This window comes from Oncorhynchus masou, unplaced genomic scaffold, assembly GCF_036934945.1.
Source record: "Oncorhynchus masou masou isolate Uvic2021 unplaced genomic scaffold, UVic_Omas_1.1 unplaced_scaffold_6060, whole genome shotgun sequence".
Classification (NCBI taxonomy): domain Eukaryota; kingdom Metazoa; phylum Chordata; class Actinopteri; order Salmoniformes; family Salmonidae; genus Oncorhynchus; species Oncorhynchus masou.
Window position 1 is genome coordinate 1,581 of NW_027012484.1, and position 9,967 is coordinate 11,547.

Sequence of the window (9,967 nt, forward strand, 5' to 3'; positions counted from 1 at the left end):
CAAAAGTGTTTGTCATTCAACGACAGAGGACAAGGTTTTCATGCACATTTGTTGATGTTGAGAAATACTGCACCAAACATCTTAGATGTAAAAAAGAACTCCTCTGTAAAAACACCAAAATGAATATATAAAATGATATTTTGGATTAACTCTGACTATTTTGAGGGACAAATATTGCAACTTTTTCAAGGTAAGGTATTTTAGCCGAGTTCTGCTAGGAGCAAATCAAACCTATGTATGAGGACAGGAGAGAGAGAGAGAGAGAGAGGCAGGAGAGGGAGAGAGAGAGAGAGAGGCAGGAGAGAGAGAGAGGCAGGAGAGAGAGAGAGAGAGACAGGAGAGAGAGAGAGAGACAGGAGAGAGAGAGAGAGAGACAGGAGAGAGAGAGGAGAGAGAGAGAGAAACAGGAGAGAGAGAGAGAAACAGGAGAGAGAGACAGGAGAGAGAGAGAGACAGGAGAGAAAGAGAGAGACAGGAGAGAGAGACAGGAGAGAGAGAGAGGAGAGAGAGAGGAGAGAGAGAGAGGAGAGAGAAGAGAGAATGAGAGAGAGAGGAGAGAGAAAGAGAGAGAGAGAGAGAGGGAGAAAGAGAGAGAGAGGAGAGAGGAGAAAGAGAGAGAGAGGAGAGAGAAAGAGGAGAAAGAGAGAGACAGGAGAAAGAGAGAGACAGGAGAAAGAGAGAGACAGGAGAAAGAGAGAGACAGGAGAGAGAGAGAGACAGGAGAGAGAGAGACAGGAGAGAGAGAGACAGGAGGAGAGAGAGAGAGAGAGAGAGAGAGAGAGAGAGAGAGAGAGAGAGGGACAGAGAGAGAGACAGAGAGAGAGGGACAGAGAGAGACAGAGACAGAGACAGAGGGACAGACAGAGAGAGAGAGAGAGAGAGAGAGACAGAGAGAGAGAGGGGGACAGAGAGAGAGAGACAGAGAGAGAGACAGAGAAAGAGGGACAGAGAGAGAGAGGGACAGAGAGAGAGAGGGACAAGAGAGAGAGAGGGACGGAGAGAGAGAGAGGGACAGAGAGAGAGAGAGGACAGAGAGAGGGAGAGAGAGGGACAGAGAGAGAGAGAGAGACAGAGACAGAGAAGAGAGACAGAGCGAGAGACAGAGAGAGAGAGAGGGACAGAGAGAGAGGGACAGAGAGAGACAGATAGAGAGAGGGACAGAGAGAGAGACAGAGAGAGAGAGGGACAGAGTGAGAGACAGAGGGACAGAGAGAGAGACAGAGAGAGAGAGAGAGAGAGAGAGAGAGAGAGAGAGAGAGAGAGAGAGAGCTGGGTATTCTTTCCTCTCTCTTGTGTGTTAACTTGCAGAGGCTATCATCACCAGTGATTAAAGAGGTGTCTTACTTAGCTGCCACCGGGTAGTCAATGCATGATACATACTACTCAGGCCAGGGAGTGGGCAGTGATTAACAAACAGCCTGCTAATCATTCCAGCCACAGCTCCCCTACATACTCCCCTCATAGCCTTATAGGACTTTTCAATGTAAAGCAGCAGCACGGCTCAGCTGAATTCCAGAGAGCCTGTCTTCAGCGGCGTCTCGCAAGCTACTAAGTGTCTTTGCGTGTGGGTGTGTTACCTTGGACAGGTCTCTGTAGTTGCTGGGCAGAGTGAGGTCCAGGTCTTTCCAGTGTCGTAGTTCGTGATGACCCAGGGGAAGGCAGGGTACTGATTCAGGTCATTGTACGTACGTCCTGGAGGGAGGCATGGAGACCATGAAGTCACAACAGTCTCAAATTAGTCAGCATCATCAAAACTTCTAGAACTGAACATGTTTAGTCTAAACTAAATGTCTAAATGTCTGGACACCAAACTCCCTTTTCGATTAGAGCTTAAATGGAATATATTTTTACTAACTATGAAGAAAATGAAGTCAGAGGATGAAACCATGTTGGCCACACAGAGTTTATATAATTTACATCATTGACCACATATGTTAATAATAGCTGGGTGTGTTGTCATTCCCTATGGTGACAGTCCAGTGACAGTGAGGTAACACTGGTCTTACCAGAGATGGTGTTGAGGAAGATCAGGTACTCAAAGTTGGAGATCTCTCTGCGCTGCCAGCGCAGGGTCATGTTGGAGGCCTTGTAGAGCTGCTTGGGACTGGCCCTGGGAGATACGCCTGGAGGAGGAGAACACACACTGCCTGGTTACATGCCGGGCTGGTGGTGAGATGCCGGGCTGTCGGGTTAGATGCCGGGCTGTCTGGTTAGATGCCGGGCTGTCTGGTTAGATGCCGGGCTGTCTGTGGTTAGATGCCGGGCTGTCTGGTTAGATGCCGGGCTGTCTGGTTAGATGCCGGGCAGTCGGGTTAGATGCCGGGCTGTCGGGTTAGATGCGGGCTGTCTGGATTAGATGCCGGGCTGTCTGGTTAGATGCCGGGCTGTCTGTGGTTAGATGCCGGGCAGTCGGGTTAGATGCCGGGCTGTCTGGTTAGATGCCGGGCTGTCTGGTTAGATGCCGGGCTGTCGGGTTAGATGCCGGGCTGTCTGGTTAGATGCCGGGCTGTCGGGTTAGATGCCGGAGCTGTCGGGTTAGATGCCGGGCTGTGGGTTAGATGCCGGGCTGTCGGGTTAGATGCCGGGCTGTCGGGTTAGATGCCGGGCTGTCGGGTTAGATGCCGGGCTGTCGGGTTAGATGCCGGGCTGTGGGTTAGATGCCGGGCTGTCGGGTTAGATGCCGGGCTGTCGGGTTAGATGCCGGGCTGTGGGTTAGATCCGGGCTGTCTGGTTGAATGCCGGGCTGTCTGGTTAGATGCCGGGCTGTCTGGTTAGATGCCGGGCTGTCTGGTTAGATGCCGGGCTGTCTGGTTAGATGCCGGGCTGTATTCCAGTCTATTAGTGCTGGCAAACAAGACATTGACAACACTTTCAAAGAACAACATTTCAGACCCACTGTGAGTTATGAAAACAGAACCTAATCATACCAGAGGATTGGTGTGTTTCAAGGTATCCAACTTCAATAATAAAACTGATTCAGTCCAAGGTCTTAGTAAAGTCTCCAAATGCAAATGTTCCAATATGAAATAGGTATTGATATTTAGGCACACTAAATGAAAAAGACAAATATGCAATTAGTAGGGTTAATTCTGCTTCTTCTCAAGCAGATACATACACTGATCCCCGCAACACGCACAGGCCCCGAGGAAGCATGATGTATGCTATGGACTTAAACAAATTACCCCCAATCCAATTAAAACAAAGGCAAATGATGGAATAAATCACTGTCACAGTGTGAGATTATAGTCATTAAGCCAGCAGAAAGTCACAATATTAGCAAGGCTATATACAGGGGGTACCGGTACAGAGTCAATGTGCAGGCTATATACAGGGGGTACCGGTACAGAGTCAATGTGCAGGCTATATACAGGGGTACCAGTAAAGAGTCAATGTGCAGGCTATATACAGGGGGTACCGGTACAGAGTTGATGTACAGGCTATATACAGGGGGTACCGGTACAGAGTCAATGTGCAGGCTATATACAGGGGGTACCGGTACAGAGTCAATGTGCAGGCTATATACAGGAGGTACCAGTACAGAGTCAATGTGCAGGCTATATACAGGGGGTACCGGTACAGAGTCAATGTACAGGCTATATACAGGGGGTACCGGTACAGAGTCAATGTGCAGGCTATATACAGGGGGTACCGGTACAGAGTCAATGTGCAGGCTATATACAGGGAGTACCAGTACAGAGTCAATGTACAGGCTATATACAAGGGGTACTGTTACAGAGTCAATGTGCAGGCTATATACAGGGGGTACCGGTACAGAGTCAATGTGCAGGCTATATACAGGGAGTACCAGTACAGAGTCAATGTACAGGCTATATACAAGGGGTACTGTTACAGAGTCAATGTACAGGCTATATACAGGGGGTACCGGTACAGAGTCGATGTGCAGGCTATATACAGGGGTACTGGTACAGAGTCAATGTACAGGCTATATACAGGGGGTACTGTTACAGAGTCAACGTACAGGCTATATACAGGGGTACTGTTACAGAGTCAATGTACAGGCTATATACAGGGGGCACGGTACAGTGTCAATATACAGGGGCACTGGTTAGTCAAGGTAATTGAGATAATATGTACATGTAGGTAGTGTTATTAAAGTGACTATGCATAGATAACAGAGTAGCAGCAGTGTAAAAGAGAGGGGGGCAATGAAAATAGTCTGGGTAGCCATTTAATTAGATGTTCAGGAGTCTTATGGCTTGGGGGTAGAAGCTGTTGAGAAGCCTCTTGGACCTAGACTTGACGCTCTGGTACCGCTTGCCGTGCAGTAGCAGAAAAACAGTCTATGACTAGGGGTGGCTGAGTCTTTGACAATTTTGTGGGCCTTCCCTGACACCGCCTGGTATATAGGTCCTGGATGGCAGGAAGCTTGGCCCTAGTGATGTACTGGGCCATACGCACTACCCTCTGTGGTGCCTTGCGGTCAGAGGCTCGAGCAGTTGCCATACCAGGCAGTGATGCAACCACTCATGATGCTCTCGATGGTGCAGCTGTAGAACCTTTTGAAGATCTGAGGACCCATGTCAAATCTTTTCAGTCTCCTGAGGGGAATAGGTTCTGTCGTGCTCTCTTCACAACTTTCTTGGTGTGCTTGGACCATGATAGTTTGTTGGTGTTGTGGACACCAAAGAACTTGAAGCTCTCAACCTTCTCCACTATAGTCCCGTCGATGAGAACGGGGGCATGCTTGGTCCTCCTTTTCCTGTAGTCCACAATCTACTTTGTCTTGATCAAATGCTAAACCAAATGAAGGTTTGGCCAGAGAACAACTGCTAGGAAATCTTGTTTCTTTATAGGTACTTAAAATGCTGTCTGAATGTTAGGTCCCTCGTTTTTGAGACATGAATGTATAGTGAAAAGAGGTTGGGGTGAAGCCTAGGTAGTCAATATACCTAAAGAAAACTCAAGAAGGTTAGGAAATGTTATTGAAACACTGGTGTGTTATAGTGTGAGGTAGATGTACTGTAGGTTGTGGTAAACATTATAGTGTGAGGTAGAGGTACTGCTGGTTGTGGTAAACATTATAGTGGGAGGTAGAGGTACTGCAGGTTGTGGTAAACATTATAGTGGGAGGTAGAGGTACTGCAGGTTGTGATAAACATTATAGTGGAAGGTAGAGGTACTGCAGGTTGTGGTAAACATTATAGTGTGAGGTAGAGGTACTGTAGGTTGTGGTAAACATTATAGTGTGAGGTAGAGGTACTGTAGGTTGTGGTAAACATTATAGTGGGAGGTAGAGGTACTGCTGGTTGTGGTAAATATTATAGTGGGAGGTAGAGGTACTGCAGGTTGTGGTAAATATTATAGTGGGAGGTAGAGGTACTGCAGGTTGTGGTAAATATTGTGAGGTAGAGGTACTGCAGGTTGTGGTAAACATTATAGTGTGAGGTAGAGGTACTGCAGGTTGTGGTAAATATTATAGTGGGAGGTAGAGGTACTGCAGGTTGTGGTAAATATTATAGTGGGAGGTAGAGGTACTGCAGGTTGTGGTAAATATTATAGTGGGAGGTAGAGGTACTGCAGGTTGTGGTAAATATTATAGTGGGAGGTAGAGGTACTGCAGGTTGTGGTAAATATTATAGTGGGAGGTAGAGGTACTGCAGGTTGTGGTAAATATTATAGTGGGAGGTAGAGGTACTGCAGGTTGTGGTAAATATTATAGTGGGAGGTAGAGGTACTGCAGGTTGTGGTAAATATTGTGAGGTAGAGGTACTGCAGGTTGTGGTAAAGGTTGAAATGTAATGCTGAGGGAGTAGTGATGGTGTGAGAACAGGACTGGGCTGTACAGTTGTCTCCAGGTCAAAAGAGACACGGTGCCCCCAGGCTGAGCTACACCATGTTGATTAATGGGACTGACACACTCTCACTCTCCCTCCCACAAGCATGTCTGTTCGCGCACACAGACACACACACACACAATCTGACTCTTACAAAAACACACATTTCAACACTCTCATGGGTTACAAAATGGATGGTACATATCACTATCACGCCAACGATGCAGCAAAACACTGGGATACTCCTTGGGAATTATCTTGGACATTTCTCAATTTCCATTCTGTCTTTGGCTTGGCTACAGCCATGACAGTGCAGTACACAGGCTGGACTTGGCTATGGCAGGGTGCTGCAGACATGCAGTCATAAGAAGGCAAGAGAAGAGGGAGAGAGTTGGGGGGGTGCCCACTCTATACCTTGGACTGTGCGTGTGTGTGTGTGTGTGTGTGTGTGTGTGTGTGTGTGTGTGTACTTAGGCAAGAGGAAGAGAGTTGGGGGGTGCCCACTCTATACCTTGGACTGTGTGTGTGTGTGTGTGTGTGTGTGTGTGTGTGTGTGTGTGTGTGTGTGTGTGTGTGTATATGTTTTCCACTCTTTCTGTGGTGGTTTTCTCAGAACGTGCTGAAGCGTGACGGTGTTACACGCTAAGCCCACAATTATTTAGTGTCAGTTGACGAGAGAAAGTGGGGATGAACACATACCAACCCTCCACCGCAGAGAGAGACAGAGAGAGAGAGAGAACGAGAGAGAGAGAGAACAAAATAGAAAGAGATAGACTGACCTGGTCTGTGGGAGGCCAAAGTTGGTGCCCACCCCCACGCGAGGGAGGCATTGGACCACCTTCTTGACCGTGCCTGCATCTGGGAAGTTGAACATGACCGCAGCTACAGAGGAAGGCAAACAAGTTCTGTCAATCCATGGCTTGGTTTCCACAGATAACAGAGCAGCTTCAAATTCAAAATAATGTAGAAATAAATCCCAACATCAAATCTATACTCTTTCAAAAAGATCCTGGCAAAGATACATTTCACTCCTTTGTCTTTCAGATTCAAATCCAAACTCATGTCATAATTTAAGGGTTGTGATTCTACTGAATAATATTAGAATAAAATATGCTGGTTGTGGGTCTTACTTCTGTTGGCCATGAAAATCTCCAGAGCAGTGTTCTGTAGCAAGTAACGTCTGGAGAAGACAGCCCTGATCTCTGTGAACAGCCATTTACCATGAAGGCCCTCTGTGTAGGTTAGGATCTGGAGAGGAGAGAGGGAGGGGAGCAGAGAGAGGGAGGAACGGTATGAGGGTGAGCAAAGACAGGAGACAAGAAAGTAGTAAAAGAAGAAAGAAGAAAAGAGGAGAAGCGACAGAAAGAAAGGAGAAGCGAGGAAGAGAGGAGAGAAGAGAGGAGACGAGAGAAGAGAGAGAAGGAGAGGAAGAGAGAGAAGGAGAGGAAGAGAGAGAAGGAGAAGAAGAGAGAGAAGGAGAGGAAGAGAGAGAAGGAGAGGAAGAGAGAGGATGAGAAGAGGAGAGAAGAGAGAGAGAAGAAGAAGAGAGGAGAGAAGGCTGTGTCAGTTCATTCATCACAGCCAAATGACGCGTCGTCCCGAACAGCAGGATTAATGTGTTATATTGATCAGTCTCCATGAAAAAGGGATTCCTTTAACGAGAGAATGAGCCCTATTCAGAGGGAGGAGGGGAGGGAGGGATGGACGAGGCAGACATTTAGTTCACTAAAAGCTCATCAGTAATTTAGACAGCGGGTATCCTCTCTGCTTAAAATATAAATAAAGACATGGTCAGAATCAGATGCATACTATTGTCAAGATCATTTCAAGTACATACCAATATTCAGAGCTAAAAAAGTATGACTTTCCTGAAGAATACCAATTGCAAGGCCAAACGTAAAATGTGTTTACAAAACAGTGATATGTAGTTCAAATAAATCTATAACGCCAACACAAACCACCCATTGCTGGTTTTTAAAGGCTCCATTTTCACCAGATTAAAGACGGGTTTGACCAGCCAGGTCACCGGTGATACAAGTCAGTGTTCGACGTCTGTCCACGTCTGAGGACGTCGGGAGATGAGGTGTAAACCAGCCACTAGGGGCAACAGTGAGTGCTGTTACCTTCAGGTAGGTTTGGGTTATGCTGTGGCGTTGTGGAAAGGGATGGCAGAGAGATAAGCCCGATTCAAATACTCCAAAGGTTGCAAGTTCGAATCCAGCGATAGAAAGTTGTTTTTGAGATTTTTGTTTTAAGCCTATCCCAAACCTTAACCATAACCATTCGGAGTTAATGCTTAATCTTAACATTTCCGAGTTAATTGACGAAATTGAACCCTAAACTATTATTTAGGAACTTAACCTTAAACACTTCGAAATTTGACATTTGCAACAACTTCAAAATTTGACATTTAATAAATATGGATTAACATCTAATTCTGACTTGCAACCGTGAGAGCTAGTTGGGTTTGACAACACTTTTATGAAGAGTGCTATTGGGTCAACAGCACAGTTTATGCTAAATAGTCAGTTAACCTGCTTTCTCTAATTCCTCTAACAAGGGGACTGCCACCTTGCAAGGTTAAACAGGAGCTTGTCGGCTAACGCTAAAGAATGCAAAAATGCTAAAATGAGCTGAGCTTAATCTCTCTCTGTGGAGAATGGATACTCTCCGTCTCTCTGCGGTTGTCAGAGTGACTTGTCTCAACGCCTGTCAGCCCTCCTGACAGCCACAGATGCTCGGTCCGGGCCTCCTGCGATTCATATTCAAGCTAATCCAATCTTTAGATTCTGCACTAACCCACTTATCGTTGCTTTGTTGACTAGCTTTAAAAAATTAAAAATGCACTCGCCCAGGCCTCTCCCTTTTTGTTTCAAAGCTCTTTTAATGACGCTAGGTGTTAAGGGACATGGGGATTGAAGAGGGGTCACTGAGTGGTAAGAAATATTCAAATATGTGACTAGCATAGTGTGCTAACTCCAGCACTAGCTTCAAGGAGCTCATTAAAGTGTAGGTTGCAGTGGAAGGGAGCAGCTGGGGCTCTTCGCTGAGGACACCCTGGCAGTCTCTCTCTCTCTCTTTCTCTCTGTCTTTTTCCTTCCTTCCCTCTCTCTCTCTCTCTCTCTCCTCCAGTGCCTCCATACTTCCCTCACCCTCTATCTCCTTCTACCCCCTGCTGTCTCCCTCCTCTCTCCCTCTGCCCTCCTCTCAGAGGAATAAGATCTGCCTGCACCACAGTCTCACTTCAAAGTCTCTGGAGTTCAATTAAATGTGGATTAGAGAGGTTTGGAGGAGAGACTGGCCTGCCCGTCCGTCTCTCTCCCAGACTCTCACCTACACTACCCAAACAGGCTGGGCTTAGGACGACCCCACACCGTACCAGCCTCCCATCAGCCCCGTCACCATGGGAACACTGTCACAATAACCCCTCAAGCTGTGGCTTCTGGTACAGAATATCCAAAAGGACTGATGAAGGGATTTTCTTTCATTGGGCGTCAAAGTTATTTGTGAAAGACCCTATTATGTGTTTTTTGATGAAGGTTAAAGAAGGATCTAGGTGAGAAAGATGGGTATTTTGTCCGTTTTTTCCCTCATCAGTTTGATATTTCTATTTTTGATAAAGTCTTAGTGGATCTAGGTGAGTCTTCATGAGTTAGATTTTTTTCAATTATGAAAATCACATCTCGTCATCTTTCAGCCACTCATGGACTGATCTCCACACTGCAGACAAGGCAGGCAACGAGCGTCTACAGCAGCCACCACTCCCTGTGATACAATTAACCCTATTTGATCAGTGTTAATAGACTGTGATACACACTGCCACTCTGCAACCCACAGCCTCAACAGAGCATGACACAACAACACTGCATGTGGGACTGGGGGAGGATCGGGTGATGTTTAGTTTAGTAATATACTGTATTCTCGTTATTGTATGATCATCACGGTGAACTTACAAATATATCTCAATGATGTATAACAAAGCAGCCGCTAAATAACTAGATATGACAGTCTGGTCTGCATGTCTCCTGCCCTGTTCCTGTCTGTCAGAGTCTGTTTACCAGTCTGATCTGAAGGTCATGACAAACTGCCTCAGACAGACAGTTGGAACAGTCTGACTTCTCTATCCGCTTTAAGGATGGACAGACAGACAGGGTGGCCAATCAGGTTCACAT

General features: G+C 46.6%; 1 long non-coding RNA gene across 1 annotated transcript; it reads right to left on the bottom strand.

Moving 5' to 3' along the window:
• Positions 1 to 2,109: 2,109 nt before the first annotated feature.
• LOC135536375 (uncharacterized) lies at positions 2,110 to 7,167 on the bottom strand. Its single transcript, XR_010454983.1, has 3 exons — positions 6,926 to 7,167; positions 6,575 to 6,677; positions 2,110 to 2,123 (listed from the first exon to the last, which is right to left on the bottom strand). It is a non-coding gene; the product is annotated as an uncharacterized LOC135536375 (long non-coding RNA).
• Positions 7,168 to 9,967: the final 2,800 nt, after the last annotated feature.